Source organism: Podarcis muralis, chromosome 3 (genome assembly GCF_964188315.1).
Source record: "Podarcis muralis chromosome 3, rPodMur119.hap1.1, whole genome shotgun sequence".
Lineage (NCBI taxonomy): Eukaryota > Metazoa > Chordata > Lepidosauria > Squamata > Lacertidae > Podarcis > Podarcis muralis.
This window is the reverse complement of record NC_135657.1, coordinates 4,291,860-4,312,051: the sequence shown is the minus strand read 5'-3', so window position 1 is coordinate 4,312,051 and position 20,192 is coordinate 4,291,860. Positions and strand designations below refer to the sequence as shown.

Genomic DNA, 20,192 nt, shown 5'->3' with positions numbered 1-20,192 from the left:
TTTTGGTAGAGTAGGGGGCACTGGGGTGTGTTTATTGAGCGAAGGGGGCAGTGGCTAGAAAAAGTATGGGAACCACTGACCTGCGGTCTCAATTTTAAAAAAAAAATTAAAAAGAAGAATTTAAGATGCTATTGGTAAACAAATGCCAAGCTATTGGGTTTGTTTGTTTGTTTGTTTGTTTTTATAAAAATGGGGCACCGCAAAACATTCCAACAATAGAACGTCTCCAGTGAAATGTAAACTTCTTAACAAAAAGCAGCTGCTCTCCACGAAGTTCTGCTATGCGCAGAAAGGCACACAGGCAAGCAATGAGTATTCCTTGTGGGTCTAGCATGCAGAGGGAAGTAGGAGCAGATCATTCCTCTTACGGTTTTGCTTTCGTCATATTAGAAAGATAAACAAGAGTCTGTCCAAAACAGAAACCCCATGAACAGCACAATCCTATGCGAAAGTCCATCCAAACTCAGTCCCACTAGCGAAGTGCCTGCAGCACTGAAGGCTAAAGGTTCGATTTCATTCACTGACCTCCTCCTTAGATGGCCACCAACTAATTTGGCAAATTAATACTGAACATACGGCAAGAATCTCACTTCACGACTGGTCAGCATCTTCCAATCAAGGCCAGAAACAGACTGAAAACAATGGTTAGAAATGTTCTGCCTATCACCTTTTACCATATGTGGTGGATATGCAGGGTAATAAAAGCATTCTGGGAAATGATATATAATGAATTGAAAAAAATGTTTAAAATGACTTTTATATAAAAAAGCAGCAACCCCAAAGCTTTTTTTATTAGGAATTGTAGGTACCAAGATCCCAAAGGAGCAGAAAAGTCTTTTTATGTATGCAACAACAGCCACACGGATACTACTAGCCCAGAGATGCAAAAAGGACAAAGTCCCTACTAGAGAAGAATGGCAAACTAAGCTGTTGGATTATGCCGAAATGGCAAATCTAACCGGAAAGCTCAGGAACCAAGAAGACCAAAACTTCAATAAAGAATAGGAAAAAAATATAATTTACTTGAGAGACCACTGTAAGCATTAGAAGGATTGCAATAGCACTTGTAATATGTAATATATTATGGACAAAATGTAGAGATATAAAATTTGGATGATGAGATAATATGCAGTTGAAAAGGTTTATAATAGGACCCATGAAGGGGAAGGTGTGAAATCTAGAGATTCGGAGAAATCTCTAAATATGGATATGTATTTTGCATTGTTATAACTCTACACTTGCAAAATCAATAATAATAATACATTTTATTTATACCCCACCCTCCCCAGCTAAGGCTGGGCTCAGGGTGGCTAACAACCAATAATAAAAACAAGTTGAATGAATACAACTTAAAAACAAGATTAAAATACATTAAAACATTAAAATTAAAATGCAGCCTCATCACAGGAGAAAGGAAAAAAAGAAAAAGGGGGAGGGAATCAAATTGACTCCAAGCCAAAGGCCAGGCAGAACAACTCTGTCTTACAGGCCCTACAGAAAGAAATCAGATCCTGCAGGGCCCTGGTCTCATGAGACAGAGCGTTCCACCAGGCCGGAGCCACCACTGAGAAGACCCTTGCTCTGGTTGAGGCTAATCTGACTTCCTTAGGGCCCGGGACCTCTAGGGTGTTGCTATTTATGGACCTTAAAGTCCTCCGCGGGCCATACCAGGAGAGGCAGTCCCGTAGGTACGAGGGTCCTAGGCCGTGAAGGGCTTTAAAGGTCAAAACCAGAACCTTAAATCTGACCCTGTACTCCACCGGGAGCCAGTGCAGCTGGAAAAGCACTGGGTGAATATGCTCCCAAATTATTCCAAAAAAGAAATATTCTGCCTATTATTTCCCAGGCCAGGCACCTTTAAAAGACAACTGCTGCCTTTAAACATGGTGCTGATGGGAGTTGTAGTCCCAAACCATGTGGGAGGCCTCAAGTTGGCGAAGGCTGCTTTAAAGACTCGAGGCAATCTTCCCTTCCCATGCTCATGCTTTCCACAAACTGATTGCATCAATACACCTACGGAAATTGGTCGGCTGGTTTATCAGGAGCCAGCAAGGGAAGAACAAAAAAATGAGGGTTGTATCTTCGATGGGTATCAGATTAGCACGCGCACACACACACAAACACAAACCTCATGCCCCAAAAGGATGTAAAAGTGGAAGCTACTAAAAGTAGTTGAGGGAGAAAAGCCTGTTCCAATCTATACAGAATTATAGCAGTTTGGAGTCGTTTGAAATATTGGCCTTGAACGACTTGGGTTTTCCCCCCTAGAACTTAATCCATTTGCAGCAGATTAGCCAAACCACTCTCAACAGAAGGAGACTTCAATTAGCAGTTATATTTCAAAGATAGGGTATCGCTTTGCAGTTCAAAAAAATAAAAATAAAACCTTCCTCCGCTTTACGATAGCATCAGTTTTCCTCGCTGGACAGCAGTCAAGGCTTCCAATTCCCACTTTACCTGCAGAAGAGACGGAGCCCTCAGTTCCTGGCAAACACCCCACCTTGGCTCCATGGCCTGTACCAGCCCTAACAAAGCCTCTAGCAGCCAGACTGTCAGGCAAATGACTCAGGTTGTCTGGAGAACAAGCCCAAAGGCAAACGTCACCCAAAAAGCAGTGCTGAAGCATCGAAATTTGGCTGCAGTCATTAGATAAAAGCAGTCTGAAGCCGTAATTAGAATACTCTGTACCGGGTGATCTCCCCAACCCAACCTTCCACTTCCTCTGGCACATCAGGTACCGCCACACAGATCAAGGGTCGGGCGGCAACTTCACATTTAAGTTTCTCTTGGGACAATGATGAGGGCCATTTCCTAAGAACCTGTTGGTTCAAGCCAACGGCGCATTTAGCCAAGCAGCCTCCTCTTATGGTGACCGACCAGATGTATGTGGGAAACCCGAAAGCAAGATCTGAGCAGCCCTCCGTAGCCTTTTTCCTCCATGAATTTGCCTAGTCATCTAGGATGCAGGTGGCGCTGCGGTATAAACCACTGAGGCTTTTGGGCTTGCCGATCGGAAGGTCGGCGGTTCGAATCCCCACGACGGGGTGAGCTCCCGTTGCTCGGTCCCTGCTCCTGCCAGCCTAGCAGTTCAAAAGCACACCAGTGCAAGTAGATAAATAGGTACCGCTCCGGCAGGAAGGTAAATGGTGTTTCCATGCCCTGCTCTGGTTCGCCAGAAGCGGCTTATTCCTGCTGCCCACATGACCCGGAAGCTGTACGCCGGCTCCCTCAGCCAGTAAAGCGAGATGAGCGCCGCAACCCCAAAGTCGTCCGTGACTGGACCTAATGGTCAGGGGTCCCTTTACCTTTAGGACGCGGGTGGCACTGTGGTCTAAACCACTGAGCCTCTTGGGCTTGCCGATTGGAAGGTTGGCAGTTCAAATCCCGGCGACAGGGTGAGCTTCCGTTGCTCGGTCCCTGCTCCTGCCAACCTAGCAGTTCGAAAGCATGTCAAAGTGTAAGTAGATAAATAGGTACCACTCCAGAAGGAAGGTAAACGGCGGTTCCGTGCGCTGCTCTGGTTTTGCCAGAAGCAGCTTAGTTATGCTGGCCACATGACCCGGAAAAACTGTCTGCAGACAAACGTCGGCTCCCTCGGCCAGTAAAGCAAGATGAGCGCCGCAACCCCATAGTCGTTCACGACTGGACTTAACAGTCAGGGGTCACAGTAGCAAAATGCCAGGGAGGATGTGTGTGTGTGTGTGTGTGTGTGTGTGAGAGAGAGAGAGAGAGAGAATTAGCAGAAGCTGATATAAATCCTTTGATCAAATTCAACCAAATGCCCAGGTGAGGGGGAAAGTCTTAACCTGGTGCTGAAAAGATGTCAATATCACTACTGCAGGACTCACTCATGAACAGTATATCCAGATACTATATCCTAAAAAGAACAAATAGCCTCCAGTCCAGACTGTATTTGCATTTAAAAACAAACAAACATGTCCCTAGCTATCAAAATCAAATTTAAAGGCTACAGTTGTCCTCTGCATATCCTAACATGTTTGTAAATGACATACAACAAAATGATTCAGGTAGGTAGCCATGTTGGTCTGACGCAGTCAAAATACATACTTTTAAAAAAATTAAATTAGCAGCTGAAGAAGTGTGCATCCACACGAAAGCTTATACCCAGAACAAACTTAGTTGGTCTCTAAGGTGCTACTGGACAATACAACAAAATGAATATCTTATCTGTGAATGAGAAGCCGAGGGCCACAACTGAGGTGCTACCACCAAAAAGGCCTTGCCCCTCATATGCCCACCAGCTGCTCCTGAGGTTCTTATGTCATCTCCATGTGGTCACAGCCTAACTGTGAGCTGGATAGCAGCATCATGTGGGGGCTGCCGTGTGCAAGTCAACCTTCAGGATCCGGCCAGAACCCATAATCGAGGTTAGAAAGGCATTTTGCTCCAGACTGCTGCTAGCCCTGCCCTTTCATTTCATTTCATTCACCCCTTGCTGAAATTTTTATTTTATGTTCCTGGGTGAGGGAAGGCTGCCTTTGTCACTTACGTTACTCCCACAAAGTCCCACATACGCACTGACGTACCCTTTTTTACAGCTAACAACAACGATTTGCCTCACGCTCCCAGGTTAGAAGCTAGCAGGGCTACAACTTCAGATTTAAAGCAGCACAGAAGGGCAAACAACAAAGAACCATTATGAGCTCTAAAGCCATACTCAAGTTGCGTAAATAAGAGCCTGACCACACACACACAAATACCAAAAAGGAGCTTCTCCAGAATCTGCGAAGAGCAAACCTCCATAAATGCTTTCCAGAATGAAAATCCAGAAATCTCAAATTCTAAATGCACCTGAGCCTGGAATGACATTAACTGTTGTTACTCTAAAGCAGGGGTCCCCAAACTAAGGCCCGCGGGCCGGATAAGGCCCAAGGGACTCGTTTATCCAGCCCGCGGCAACCCCGCTGCCCATTCTTACTGGTGCTGCGTGGCTGCCGATGTGTTGTGCGCATGCGCAAGTGCTGTGCGCATGTGCAAGCGTTATTTCTGGTGCACATCCAGGTCAGAGAAGGCCCGTGCACATGTACACAAGCTATTTTTGGTGCTCCTCTGACCCAGAAGTGCGCAGGAAATAGTGTGTGCGCACGCGTATGGGCACGCGCTCCCCCACCCTCCGGCCCGCCACGCAATCGGTGCTGGAGACACCGGCCCAAGGCGCAGTAAGTTTGCTGACCCCTGCTCTAAAGACTTTAAGGTAGTTAAACACATACACAAACACAGAGCCATCAGTGAAAAATGCACCTTTGATCATCTGGCCTTTCCAGCTACAACAGCTGCCCACATCTGAATGTCACAAGCCTCCAATATCTCTTCCCACCACCACCCCACTCCAAACAACAACAACGAGGCATTTTTTATTTTTTTAAAAAGGTTGTTTTGACATCCCTTTTGCAACGAAATGTCAGTCAGTTCACAGGCTGTTTGTACCACTGTTTTGCTGCCAAGACCCTTTGGCCGCGCACGAAGCCGAGCTCTGAACGAAGATAAAACTGTCATTGCTGGAAGGGAGGGAAGAAGTGGCTCAGACAATAGCAGAACTCTGCACGAACGAAGGGACTGGAGGGGATTTTCGTCACCATTCAGTTGAGGACGGAGGGGACTGCTGGAGAAAGGGAACTCAAGAATCCCCTCCCCCTACAAACTCCCCTTAGCATTTCGGTAAATACCAAGAGAGGTTAGTCATTACTGCCACACAGGACTCCCTACTGAACGCAGCATTTTCCCAGTCTGGATCCTTCGCCTTCCATCGGAGCTGTTGAATCCATCCATTTAATATTGATTTCATCCAGCAGCGAAGACAGATGACGATAATAAATTACTTGATACGGCCTGGCAAGAGTACAAGAGAAGTCTCCGGCCCCCAAGGAACTTAATGGCACAACGCACAGGGCAAGATGCATTCGTCTGATCAGGAGCCAAGTTAGCCACCTAGCTTGTGTACAATGTGAAGCACTTCTGCCCAGTTCCAAGATAAAAAGGCTTTGCTCGTCCCTAAGCGTGCTAGGATTGCATCTTGCAGTTCCTTTGGACCAAAGCGCTCCAGATAAAGATCAGGCAATAAACGAAAATAAAATTCTGATTAATGCAAGAATTCACAGGGCAGCATTTCCTTCTCTCTCTGTTGACAGAAGGCCTCTTTAAAAATGGCATCTCCCGAGACATGCACTCACATCATCTAGAAAACAAAGTACATTTTTTCCCTTCAGAAAGGATTTGCTTTACTTCACAATTTAAATCCAATCCGCCATAGCTGAAGTGATTCGCTGACTAAAATTGCTCTTCAAAGTTTGGCAATTTGGTCTAATCAGCTGTAACTTAAATGATTAAATGCTGCAATCCTAAACACCTTTACCCTTTTAATTCAATGAGACTTACTTCCAAGGAGACATGTATGGGATTGCAGCCTCTAATATTTATTTAACTGGGCGACAAATCAAAACCAGATTATGTGATTATATATATATCTTTCCAACTACAAGGCAGCTAATCTTTATCGAAATTGCCCCAAAACTTTGGCCAGGCAAGATCACAGCGTGGCAAAGTGGTCGGCGTGTTGGGAGTCCAGGGGTTCGAAACCTCACTCCACCATAAATCTCATTTAGGTGACCTTGAGCCAGTCACCATCTCTCAGCCCTAACCTACCTCACAGGGCTTTTGTGAGGATGAAATGGAGAGGGGGAGAAACAGGTATGCCACACTGGAAGAAACGCAAGGTAAAAATGCAGGAAATCAGAGTGGCAGTAGTGTTTCGTATTTGGAAACAAGCAGGGGTTGAGAGGCAGAGAGCAAACTATCCTGAGCTCACAGGAGGATTCTGCACCAAGGGGACCACTGTCTTGATCCAGCAGACTCTGGCAGACTGAGCGGACAGGACCAAGAGGGTGTCAAGAAGGCGGTTTCTGTACATGCTGGAAGCAAGGGGCAGATGGGCCTCATCCACCAGGTAGGGAGCCCATCTAGGAAAAAGAAAACTGTGATCATAAACCTCTGCCGCCTTGCGGGACATCTTAATAATAATAATAATAATAATAATAATATTTTATTTATATCCTGCCCTCCCCAGCCAAAGCCGAGCTCAGAGCGGCTAACAACAATAAAAGTAACACAGCATTCTAAAATCAATTCATTTTAAAATCAATTCAAAATCAAATTAATGGCAACCATTGGACTATGAGGATTACCGAAGGAGGGGGTCAGACTGTGCCTTGGCCAAAGGCCTGGTGGAACAGCTCTGTCTTGCAAGGCCTGCAGAAAGATGTCAAATCCCGCAGGGCCCTAGTCTCTTGGGACAGAGCGTTCCACCGGATCGGGGCCACAGCCGAAAAGGCCCTGGCTCTGGCTGAGGCCAACCTAACCTCCCTGTGGCCTGGGACCTCCAAGATGTTTTTCTTTGAAGACCGTAAGGTTATCCGTGGGACATACCAGGAGAGGCGGTCCCGTAGGTATGAGGGTCCTAAGCCGTATAGGGCTTTAAAGGTCAAAACCAACACCTTAAACCTGATCCTGTACTCCACCGGGAGCCAGTGCAGCTGGTACAGCACCGGGTGAATGTGATCCCGCAGTGAGGACCCCGTAAGGAGTCTCGCCGCGGCATTCTGCACCCGCTGGAGTTTCTGGGTCAGTCTCAAGGGCAGCCCCACATAGAGCAAGTTACAATAATCAAGTCTGGAGGTGACCGTCGGGTGGATCACAGTGGCTAGGTCAGGGCGAGAGAGGTAAGGAGAAGAAAAGGCTAAGGAGTAGACCCTACACAAATCCAGAGTGGAGTCCCTAAAAGGGTTGGATGGCGTCTTGTATGCCTCCTTCCAGCAACTCCTGCAGCCAAGCTGGTGCCAACCATCTTGGTCTGCTTTCCTCTGGACCACAACAGCAAGGCCAAGGGGGTTGGGGTCTTGTCTGGGCAACCCTGGGCAAGCCCCAGGGAGGTCACTTCAGAGCTGCTAAAGCAGAGGTTTAACTTCACCCTTGAGACAGACAGATAGCTGCCAACAACAATAGGTTCGTAAACTGAGCCTGATGGGAGTTGTAGTCCAGCAACATCTGGAAAGACATGGTCTAACCACTCCTACTTTAGGCAAGACGCTAAGTCTGCCCCATTCTTTCGTTTTAATAATTTCTATACTACTTTGCATTTCCGAAGAAGAAAACCCTAAGCAATTTCCAGCCTCTCTTTAAAACACCGCACTACAAAATATCGAAATGAAACAGATGCCAATCAAGAACAAAATACAAAATAAAAATAAAGACAATTCACGCATAAAGCACCGTAAGCAGCCAAACAAAATCAATGAATGTGGGCGAAGAAGTTCATATGTGCTGCTGTTGTTTTTAATTTATCTTAATTGCTCATTGTAACTTAATGTCCCACCATTATCAGAGGTTTACCTGGTGGGAGTAAGAGACAGAGCCTCCTGAAAGTCTCCTGGAGATCTTGATAACAACCAACTAATTAATAATAATGAAACGTAATAAAAAATGATAATGATGATAATATAGTGGTAACTAACCACACCTGCCTTTTGACAGTTTTCTCCCTGCCATCTGAAGGCTTTTATCCATATGGCCTTTTTAAAAAATCCACTGTTTTTCTATGGTTCAGTTTTTTAAACGGATACTGATACTGTTACTGAAACAGTGTATATGCAGGGATATACACTGTTTCAAACAATCCATTTGGAGAGTGGGTGGGTGGAAATGCAGGAAGGAAACCCTGAAACAAACAAATGTAACCACTGCTTTTATTGCTGTTGCTGACATACAGTGGAGGTGCTCTCCCAATCTGCTGTTTGGCATTTAATAATAATAATAATAATAATAATAATAATAATAATAATAATAATAATACCAATGTTTTATATGAGATTAGCTGAAATGCCAGCCAGGGGAAAAGAAGACAGGATTTGGTATTTAAAAAAAACAACCACCACAATGAGATGGTTTGATCTGGTTTTGCATTGTTTTGGCTTCTTCTTTCCGCCAACCTATTTCTTTTTATTCTTATTATTCAGATCTGCAAGCCACAGCCAGGAGCACTCATGTGCTAACGGCGCAGGATTTCAGAGAGCTAGTTCTTCCACAAAACCAAACACACCGGTGACCAGATCAAACACACACCAAGCCCCCGACATGTAATAATACATTATTATTAATGGCAATAATACGTTATTATTAATGGCAATAATACATTATTATTAATGGCAATGTTAATAATAAAGAGCCTGCGCTTTCAAAAACCACACACGCATACACAGGTGGAAGACCCCAGACCCCAGGATTAGGGGGATACTTCTTTGCCCTCCAAAGTTGGGAATCCCTAGACCCCCTCATAATTATTTTTGGAGGGTGTCCCCAGAATTACCCCCAAACAGCCCCCCAGATGGAGAGACCCCCCACCTCCAAAGCTACCTTAAAGGGGGATGGGGGGTCTCCTCCTTTAGGCAGTACCATTATCCAAAAAAGGGGGTTATCCCCCCTCCAGAGCCTCAATGCACCCCCTCCCCAAATCGCATACTTGCCTTGTGCGCACACACCCCTCTCCTTCATCACTCGTGGTACGTTCCATCTCTGTCTCGCGCCCCCCCTCCGCTTTCACCTTCTTAGTTTAACCCTCCCGCAGTGCTAAGCCGGCCGCTCCCGGGATCCGTAGGCAGCGACCATTAGGACAAGGAGCGGGGGGGGGGGCGCGATGCGGGTGGAGAGACGCGCTGCTGTTTTCGCCTCCCCGCACCCCCCGCGGAATCCCGCGTTGCCTCCGTCCTTCCCCCGTCTCGCCTACCTCCGAGCCCGCCGCAGATGGTTCGTCCCACGGAGCCAGCCACCCAATCCGCGCGCGACAGCCCTCCTCGCCTCTCGCATCACCTCGCCCGCCGCCGGTTCCTTCAGCGCGTCTTCGGCCCTTTCCGAAAGGGGGCGGGCGGAAACGGCCGAAGGGCGGGCGGAAAGGGACGAGGGGCGGGGCTGGGAGGGACGGAGGCGGACGGAGATTGCCGAGAGGGAGAGATGGGCGGAGGGGGCGGGGCAGCAGGGAGGAGATTCGGAAGGCGACGGAAACTGCCGAACCTCCCTCCTCTCCGTCAACTCTCCCCCCCCCCCCGCTACACAACCCAAGTGTGACGCATGCGCAGTCGACAAGGCGCCCTTTCCCGCCCAAAAACGGATCAAGTCGCTGGAGTAAATCTTGTCGCTTATTTTTATTTCTTATTTCATTGAAACGAATACACCTCTTGGACTGTAAAACAAAAACAAAAAAGCACCTCAACAGAGTTTACAAAAAAAAAGTAATAATTCACAGTTGTACATTGAAAACAAAATGCTAAAAAAAGCAGATTAAAATCACCTCAGCTTTCTAAATATCTGGATGGGCTTGTCCACACAAGAATGGTTTCAAGCAGGTGCCAAAAAGAGTGCAGTGGAAGACGCCTAAGCGGTATCAAGAGGCAGGGAGTTCCAAAGTGTATAGGCAGTAAAAAAACAACAGCCAAGTTCTTGCATTGGGTTTAATTTTACAGCAAACTCCAAGTTTTCTTTTCCTTTTAAAATGTTCTAATTAGAAGCACACAGCAACAAAAATACACAAACACCCTTATATATGCGCTATATGGATTCAGTTCCATTTCATTTCCACATGCAGACTGGGAAACCCATTTTCTTCCTTGGCAGCATTATTTGACCTTGTCTGCCACCCCCACCCCCCTTCTAACAGACTTTTATCTGATGGAAAAAGAGGGGGAGAAAATCACGGTGGGGAGAAGAGCGGTCTCTACATCACGTTTTCCAGTATTTGCACACCTGCCATCACAAACAGAATGTGTCTTGAATTTTTGCAATATATATAAAAGAACACTATTTGAGAGATTAGGCCAAACAGGGCCAGATTCTCCCTACCGCCCCCCAAAAAGGACATGCATAGTCTGGGGGGGCTCCTAAACCCAGTTTTGGCATTTGAGGGTTGGGGAACCTCAATGACAGCTTCATTTCACTTCCTCCCAGGCAATCCGTACTGCCAATACTGCCTCCACTTCAGAACGTGACTCTTTCATTAATTGTATGGGATCCGTCATCTTTTACTATTGAGGAAAGCAGAACAAAAGTCACACCGGAGCAGTTCCGTTCGGAGGTTTGCTTTCCTAAGAACTGTTAACGTCCAGGATCTGGAAATCTATGCTCAAAGAGGCGAAGGATGCCTGCTGCTTGGAAAAATAAATCTGGAAACTGACTCTGCACAAGGTTGTGCAATACGTAATGCCTGTTATCAATAGCCAGAGAGCAGGCCTTTGAACAAATGGATTAAATTGCTTTGCTTTTGCTATAATCCAAATGAAGACACCAATACAAATTAGGTTTGGACATGCCTCGTGGTGCACAGCTTTAGCAAGTCAGAAACCAAAGTTACCAAAAGCAGCTTCAAATAAATATGCATTTTTTAAAAACATAAAACTTTATAGAACACACACAAGTTTGCTGAATTATGTCACGCAGCGCTTGTTTGTTTGCAAAATTCAGAATGAGTGGGTCTTAGGAGTTGGGGCACCTGGGGTTGAATTCAACGAAGCGGTTCTGCAAGCAGAAACCTGTGCAAGGAATAGTGCAATGGGGATTTCCCCCTCCTCCCTCCATAGCCCCCCAAGTGACTCAAAGCACTCAGGGGAACCCCCCCAGAACAACACATGGGGTGAAGAAAGGAGAGATTGCTCCTCCAACAAAAGCATTTCCACTTGCTGAACGGCACAATCTCCTTGGTGCTACTCTGAACTCCTCCTGTGAGCAATCATTCTCTTTCAAATATGAGGAGGGCACAAAGGGGTGGCTGCAGTTGGAGGAAGAAGCTTGAAGAGGAAAAGGATTGCCAGGGGGAAACTCCCACCTTTCTCCAGTCCTCCTGCAGATCGCATTCACACAGCCGCTCTGCATTACTGAGCCATGTGTCAGATAAAGGTAAAAGTAAAGGGAACCCCCTGACCGTTAGGTCCAGTCGCAAACAACTCTGGGGTTGCGGCGCTCATCTCGCTTTACTGGCCGAGGGAGCCGGCGTACAGCTTCCGGGTCATGTGGCCAGCATGACTAAGCTGCTTCTGGCGAACCAGAGCAACGCACGGAAACACCATTTCCCTTCCCACCGGAGTGGCACCTATTTATCTACTTGCACTTTGACGTGCTGTCGAACTGCTAGGTTGGCAGGAGCAGGGACCGAGCAACGGGAGCTCACCCTGTCGCGGGGATTCGAACCACTGATCTTCTGATTGGCAAGTCCTAGGCTCTGTGGTTTAACCCACAGCGCCACCCATGTCCCAATGCAACAGATAAGAAGGGCCTAAAGGCCTAAAGAGTTCAGCTTCCTACAGTGGACAAGCCTATTGCAAAGCCATAAGAAAAATGTGAGTGCAATAATCCCCTCTGCTGTGGTTTCCCAATAAGCTCCCTCCTCTGCATAAAGCATATACCTTGCATATACCTTGACTAGCAGTCAGGGCCGGATTTAGGTTTGATGAGGCCCTAAGCTACTGAAGGTTACAGGGCCCTTTATATGTCCAGCTGTCCTTTGTCAACAACAAATTGTCACTGTTTTTTTTGTGTTGAATATATGCTATATGGTAATTTATGGACCTAGTAGGTATCTAAAGCCATTTACACATAACAAAATAACCAGTCCATGCAGAATATAGGCACCCTATATATAGAAATGTGCAAACCAGTGATATTTTAGGGAGCAGGCTAGCAGGCGGGGCCCATGACTTACATCATAGGAGCCTACACAACACAAAACACTATTGCTGTACGTAGGTTTTATTTGTTTTTTATCTTATATTTTGGAAATGTACATCCAGTTGTTTTTTTCTTTAAATTTTTTTGGGGCTCCCAATGGAGTGGGGTCGTAAGCTATAGCTTGTTTAGCTTATACGTAAATCCTGCACTGCTAGCAGCCCTCAGTATCCTAGCTGGCAGTCCCTACCACAACTTGTGGGAACCAGATTTCTAGTATTACAAGAGAGATGAAAATCTGCTCTATACAGTTTTTTCCCCATACCATGCATAATTTTATAAACCTCACCCATTTTTCTCTATCCCTTATGCTTCTTCTAAACCAGTGATGGCTAAACTTGGCCCTTCAGCAGTTTTGGGGCTACAGTTCCCATCATCCCTGACCACTGGTCCTGTTAGCTAGGGATGATGGGAGTTGTAGTCCCAAAACAGCTGGAGGGCCAAGTTTGGCCATCACTGTTCTAAACTAAGATGCCTCAGACACCATAGTCTGACCTCAGGCAGGGAAGAGAAGGAAGCATCCTACATCAGCCGTTCCCTCTTTTTTCCTTTAATCCAGCCACCCAAAAATAATGGAAAAACCTTGGCACTAAAAAAATAACCTACATTGGTAGTGTCTCCATAGCTGTTGCCATGTTTAGATCAGCCCAGAGGAAAAGAGCCTCAAGAACACAAACAGGTCAGACTTCTGCGCTGTGCCGAATCTGGCAAGCATATTATTAAGCAGCTATTAAAAAGGGGCTTATAGGAGCCACAGCTCAGGAACAAGAATGGGACACTCTCTCCACTGAAAGCGCCAGGGGGTGCATGAGCAAGAACGGTCGGCAAGTCAAGAGCTAGTTTCCTGTAATGCCCTAAAAATGCCACATTGTACTCACAAAATCAGGGTGGCTACAGAACAGAATTTACCACATCCTTTCAAGGTATAATTATGGGAGAATCCTTTCTTCTAACAGAAAAGGGCAGATGGAAGCTATGGCTGGGTCGACAGGGCAGGCCAGGGAGGGGAAAGAGAGCTAAGGCTGTAAAAAATAATAATCCGAGGCGCAATTATTGCTAATTGAAAACTTCTCCCTTTTCTGGAAATCTGTATAGCCTTGCCAACTTGTCGTCAGACCTTGTGGCACCATTGCTAAATGCCAAGTCAGTCCGTAGGAAAGCCACCCTTTAGCTGCAGGATTTGATCTCAGAGAAAGAGGCAGGCTTGGTCTACAGAGGAGCTAAGCTCTCCCACTTGGCTTTTTCCATAAACCGTCACTTGCCTGGGATTCCTGGTTGCCGACAGCTACAAGGTGAATCGTTAAATCATTTGTTTGTTTATTAAATTTTGTTACTGCCCCTCATCTGAGGATCTCAGTGGTGGCCTACAGCATAAGGTAGAGATAAAGGGACCCCTGACCATCAGGTCCAGTCGCGGACGACTCTGGAGTTGCGGCGCTCATCTCTAAGCTGCTCCTGGCGAACCAGAGCAGCGCACGGACATGCCGTTTACCTTCCCGCTGCAGTGGTACCTATTTATCTAATTGCACTTTGACGTGCTTTCAAACTGCTAAGTTGGCAGGAGCAAGGACCGAGCAATGGGAGCTCACACCGTCGCAGGGATTCGAACTGCCGACCTTCTGATCTGAAAGCCCTAGGCTCTGTGGTTTAACCCACAGCGCCACCCGCATCCCTACAGTATAGAAACACAAAAATACATAGTAACAAACATATACCAGGCTAGGCTCAACCAGAGGACACCTATCAGATTGGCCTTGCAGCAAGAATATTCCTGCACGGCTCTTTTGAGTGTAATAGTGCTGAAGAGCAAGATATACGCCCTTCTGAATTAATAAGTAAGAAACTAAGGGCAGAGTTGCAGCACACACTGACTGCACATGGCTTCCCCCAAAGAATCCTGGCAACTGTAGTTTGTTGTCGATGCTGGAAATTGTAGCTCAATAAGGGGGGAAATACAGTTCCCAGTAGGGACGCGGGTGGCGCTGTGGGTTAAACCACAGAGCCTAGGACTTGCCGATCAGAAGGTCGGCGGTTCGAATCCCCGCGACGGGGTGAGCTCCCGTTGCTCAGTCCCTGCTCCTGTCCACCTAGCAGTTCGAAAGCACGTCAAAGTGCAAGTAGATAAATAGGTACCGCTCCAGTGGGAAGGTAAACGGCGTTTCCATGCACTGCTCTGGTTCGCCAGAAGCGGCTCAGTCATGCTGGCCACATGACCCGGAAGCTGTACGCCGGCTCCCTCGGCCAGTAAAGTGAGATGAGCGCCGCAACCCCAGAGTCGGCCACAACTGGACCGAATGGTCAGGGGTCCCTTTACCTTACAGTTCCCAGTAATCTATGGGGGAAGCCCATGTGTACTGAATGTGCTACGAATGTATGGAGTGGATCTGCCCTAGTTGTGTATTTGACCATTATAATAAGAAGTTCAAGAGAGTTGGGAGTGTGTGTGTGTGTGTGTGTGTGTGTGGTCTCTCTGCATTTAAAGTTTGCTGTTGTGCACAAACACACTCACACACTCCTCTATGGAGAGAGATCCAAGGCCTTAGCTTTGGGCTTTCTAAAACAAGCGTGGGAAGAAGCAGCAAAATTCACTTGAGCACCCTCCTCTCTCCCTCCCCCCTCCCCACCGCACTTGTTTAAAATACCCAAAGCCACATTCAATCCTCTCTTTGTTAGGTGGCACGCTATTCAGGATCAAGAACTGGGGAGCCAGCCGCTGCAGAGAGAGAGACAAAAGCAGCATTATAGGTGCACACCTACAGAGAGCAATTGGAAAGTGTACATCAAAGTGCCTTTTCCCAAAGAGACAATTACTGCATTATGTGCAACTTAGGCAAAATGTCATTGAAACGACTGAAGGCGCCCACGCATCTTTTCCTCTTCGAAATATAAACACCTTTGCCCATGGTTCCCCCCCCCAACCTTTTTGCCACTCTTAACACAACCAACAATGGTACATACAACCTTTGAGGAAAGGACAACAGCTGCAAAAATATTCTACGAGCGTCCTATGTATTATTGCGCAAATATTTAGTCTATCTTTCTTCTTAGACAAGAATGGTAGTGCCACCTGCATGCTTCCAAGGCAGATGTTTTCTCATCTGCTTGGAAGTTACGTAAGAGGAGCCCTACCTGGATCAGACCAAAGGCAATAGTGGTCCCAGTTACTGCAGCTGGCATAATCCTCACAACTACTCTGCAATATAGGCTAGACCGAGAGGCAGCAAGCTTTATAGCTGAGCGGGTAATAGTGCCAGTAATAGTGCCACTGTATTCTGCTCTGGTCAGACCTCACCTGGAGTCCTGTGTCCAGTTCTGGGCACCACAGTTCAAGAAGGACACTGACAAACTGGAACGTGTCCAGATGAGGGCAACCAAAATGGTCAAAGGCCTGGAAACGATGCCTTATGAGGAACGGCTAAGGGAGCTGGGCATGTTTAGCCTGGAGAAGAGGAGGTTAAGGGGTGATATGATAGCCATGTTCAAATATATAAAAGGATGTCACATAGAGGAGGGAGAAAGGTTGTTTTCTGCTGCTCCAGAGAAGTGGACACGGAGCAATGGATCCAAACTACAAGAAAGAAGATTCCACCTAAACATTAGGAAGAACTTCCTGACAGTAAGAGCTGTTCGACAGTGGAATTTGCTGCCAAGGAGTGTGGTGGAGTCTCCTTCTTTGGAGGTCTTTAAGCAGAGGCTTGACAACCATATGTCAGGAGTGCTCTGATGGTGTTTCCTGCTTGGCAGGGGGTTGGACTCGATGGCCCTTGTGGTCTATTCCAACTCTATGATTCTATGATTCCCAGGTCCTGTGGTTTGGCACTCAAACCACAACACCAAATTGGCTCAGGTGTCATCCTACCTCAAATCCACTACGTTACTAGCACTGGGGTTTTTTGAGGTCTGTACAGGTTGGCTTTCTGGACGACTGCTGCATTTTGTATTCAAGTTGGTTTTTGCTTTTAAATGTGCTTGGGGGTACGCTACACTTCTGTGAATCCTCCCTCTCCAAAGACCTGCTCTGTTTATTATTTTTATTTTGCAAGGCACCAACTGCCACTCATTTGTTTCTTCCTCTCTCCAAAGTCCCCCTGGCTGCTGTTTCCCACGCTATTAATTTAAACGGAATGTCTACCAGGGAAACCAAAGTCGCTTCCCACCCTCCAGATCCCACCTCCTAGCAGATGGCAAAGTTATAAATATCAACGCATTCGTCAGCTAGTGGTACTCAAACCAGGCAGGCCAGAGCACCTTCTGCACAGCTTAAAAATACCACAACGGATTCACAGAACCATAAAAATGCAGAGTTTGGGGGGACCCAAAAGGGCAGCTAATTGAACCTCGTGCGATGCAGGAATCACAGCAAGAGAATCTTTGATCGGCAAGCAACGTTTATTTCAACTCTGGCGTTGCACCTCCAAAATGCAGAGCCTGGGTTTCTGCAGTGCAGGTGCATCAAGAATTATGGAGCTCCACGCAGACATTTATTTGCTGTGCGCAATCCGTACCGCTGGAGCATGAAAGGCTGGGCTTATGGAAACCCTTGGGTGCCCAGGACATACATTCAAGCACATGAACAGGACAACAAACGGCACAAATTACCGTATTTTTCGCTTGTTTTAGAGGGGAGAACAGGAAAAAAAATTCTCCCCCCTCTGCTCAGCGCCCATTCAGCAAAGCGGCAGGAGAAACGGAGCCCCTTCCATTTCTCCTCCCGCTTCGCTGAAGGGGCGCAGCGCAGAGAGGGAAAACTGTGCAGCACCTCTCCAGTGAAGCGAAGCCTGGAGAGCAAGAGGGATTGGTGTGCACCGACCCCTCTCGCTCTCCAGGCTTCAGTGAAGGCAACCCGAAGCCTCCAGAGTGCAGGAGGAGTTCCCGCTGCACTCCGGAGGCTTCAGGCAGCTATCCCTGAAGCCTTTGGAGCGCAGCGCAAGTTCCCGCTGCGCTCCGGAGGCTTCAGGTTCCTTTTGCTGAAGCCAGGAGAGTCTTGCTTTCCCGGCTTCAGCAAAAGGAACCTGAAGCCTTTGGAGCGCAGCGGGAACTCGCGCTGCGCTCCAAAGGCAGCTATCCCTGAAGCCTGGAGAGCGAGAGGGGTCGGTGCACACCGACCCCTCTCGCTCTGCAGGCTTCAGCGAAAGCAACACAAAGCCTCCAGAGCACAGAGGGAGCACTCCCTCTGCGCTTCGGAGGCTTGCGTTGCTATCGCTGAAGCCAAGGAGCCTGCATTCGCTCCATAGGACGCACACACATTTCCCCTTCATTTTTGGAGGGGGAAAAGTGCGTCCTATAGAGCGAAAAATATGGTAAGTAGATCTGTGGGAGGTTCAGTACAGATGAGAGAAACTAGGAGGCGATGAAGCTGGCCTCAAACCACCCAGTTTCCTGGGAAATCTCCTGGGCATCCAACATTCGGGGTCCTCAGGCAGACTAGGCCCTAGGGCAGCCTTTGCCAAGCTGGTGCGCTCCAGGCATTTTGGACTACAGTTCCCAGCAGCCTCAGCCAGCCGGCCATGGAGGGTACCTGGTTGGCTGCCATAGGGAAAAGATGCCCCCTGGACTGCATTTCTAACCAGAAGTAAATCAGCTGACTCGCCAAGGCAATTGGGGCCCAATAAATCCTTTGCAGCCAAGCCAGCAAGTTAGCAGGAGTGTTCTGCCTGATATTTTGTCAAAAAACAAAGCATCCTTGCCCTGCCTTTCTGCCAAACGAGGTTCCCAGACTGGTTCGCAAGGTCCAAAAATAAGACAGTCCTTGCCCTCAGGCTTGCAATCTATAAAATGCATGTGACAAAAAGTGAAATACAGTGGTACCTCTGGTTGTGAACGGGATCCGTTCTGGAGGCCCGTTTGCAACATGAAAATAATGCAACCTGCAGCGGCGCGTCTGCGTATGCGCGGGTTGCGATTCATCATTTTGCGCATCTGCGCATGCACGAGCAGTGAAACCCGGAAGTAACCCCATCCAGTTCACTGTGGGATGCAACCTGAAAAAAGTAACATGAAGCAAACATAACATGAGGTATGACTGCATACTTGGAGTCAAGTGTGAATTTCATGCTCGTTATTCAGCCCGTAGTAGCAATGAATGAAACTTTCCCCCAAATGTCTAGCTATATATACAATATTTACACAATGGGCCCTGCGTGACTGACTAATTCCGGGAGGCTACTCCTGTAGGCCAATCAGGTTGTGGATTCACTTCCTCCAGAAGCCTGATTGGCTGCTCCTGCAGGCCAATCAGGTCGCTGATTCACTTCCACCTGGAGCTGGATTGGGTGGCTCCTGCGAACCAATCAGACTGCTGCATTCTGGATCCTATTATTCTAGGATTCAGCTCAGTACATAAGAAGGAAAGGTGATGTGGGGGGAAGCAGCTGTTTCACCAGTTCAAGGAGAGTGATGATGCGAGAACATCTGCATACTTTGCTGCTTTCCTCTGCCTTTTCCAAAATTTGGCAGATGACACAATTAAGGTAGCAGTGAAACTGAGCTGAAATATTTCTCCAGCAGGGCAAAATTTCTAACGTTCTGGTTGTTGTTGTTGCTGCTGCTGCTTTTGCTGGCACCGCTATTCTCTCCTTCTGGGCTCTGCTTCCATCTTTTCCTGCAGCCCCATTAATCACAACTGTCAGAGAAGGGAAAGGAAACGTGCCCACCAAAATGTTTTCAGGATTCTCCCCTCTTTGGGCTCACAGATAAATTTCTCAACTGCCCTGGAAGAAGAAGCGACCCTGTGTGCAGTCAACCTTCCTGAATCCCACCAATCTCAAATAATAATATATGGTTGGGCTTCCCCAGCCACTCTGGGCGGCTTCCAACAAAATATTAAAATACAGTAATGCATCACACATTAAAAGCTTCCCTAAACAGAGCTGCCTTCTAAAAGTCTGGTAGTTGTTCTCTTTGACATCTGGTGGGAGGGTGTTCCACAGGGCGGGTGCCACTACCGAGAAGGCCAGAACCTCTCTGCTTCTGAGTACAGAATTCTCTGCGGACATCTAAACCTGCCTTATAGTCAGTCAAGCCGTTCGTCCAGGATGGGGAACCAGTGGACCTGCAGAGCATAGAATTGTAGCATTGGAAGGGACCCCAAGGGTCATCTAGTCCAACCCCCTGCAATGCAGGAATCTCAGCTGAAGTATCCCTGACAGAGGGCCCTCCAACCTCTGCTTATAAACCTCCAATGAAGGAGAAACCACCACTTCCCAAGGGAGACCGTTCCACTATCCAACAGCTCTTACCGTCAGAAAGTTCTTCCTGACGTTTAGCTGGAATCTCCTGTCTTGTAATTTGAATCCATTGGTTCAGGTCCTCCTCTCTACAGCAGCAGAAAAAAATGTTGTGGGACTATGACTCTTGACATCACTGGTTGTGTTGGCTAGGGTGGATGGGAAAGGACTTATTTGTGCACTGTT

At 47.3% G+C, this 20,192-nt stretch overlaps 1 protein-coding gene across 4 annotated transcripts in view; it reads right to left on the bottom strand.

Moving 5' to 3' along the window:
• Positions 1-20,192, bottom strand: part of EXTL3 (exostosin like glycosyltransferase 3) — a 158,385-nt gene that overhangs the window by 125,232 nt on the left and 12,961 nt on the right. For 2 of the 4 annotated variants that reach the window (XM_077925387.1, XM_077925390.1), the window contains exon 1: positions 9,537-9,790. The exons of 1 other annotated variant lie outside the window; for it this stretch is intronic. The gene's annotated coding sequence lies outside the window, so the exon portion shown is untranslated. One more of the 4 variants, XM_077925388.1, reaches the window with a different exon arrangement.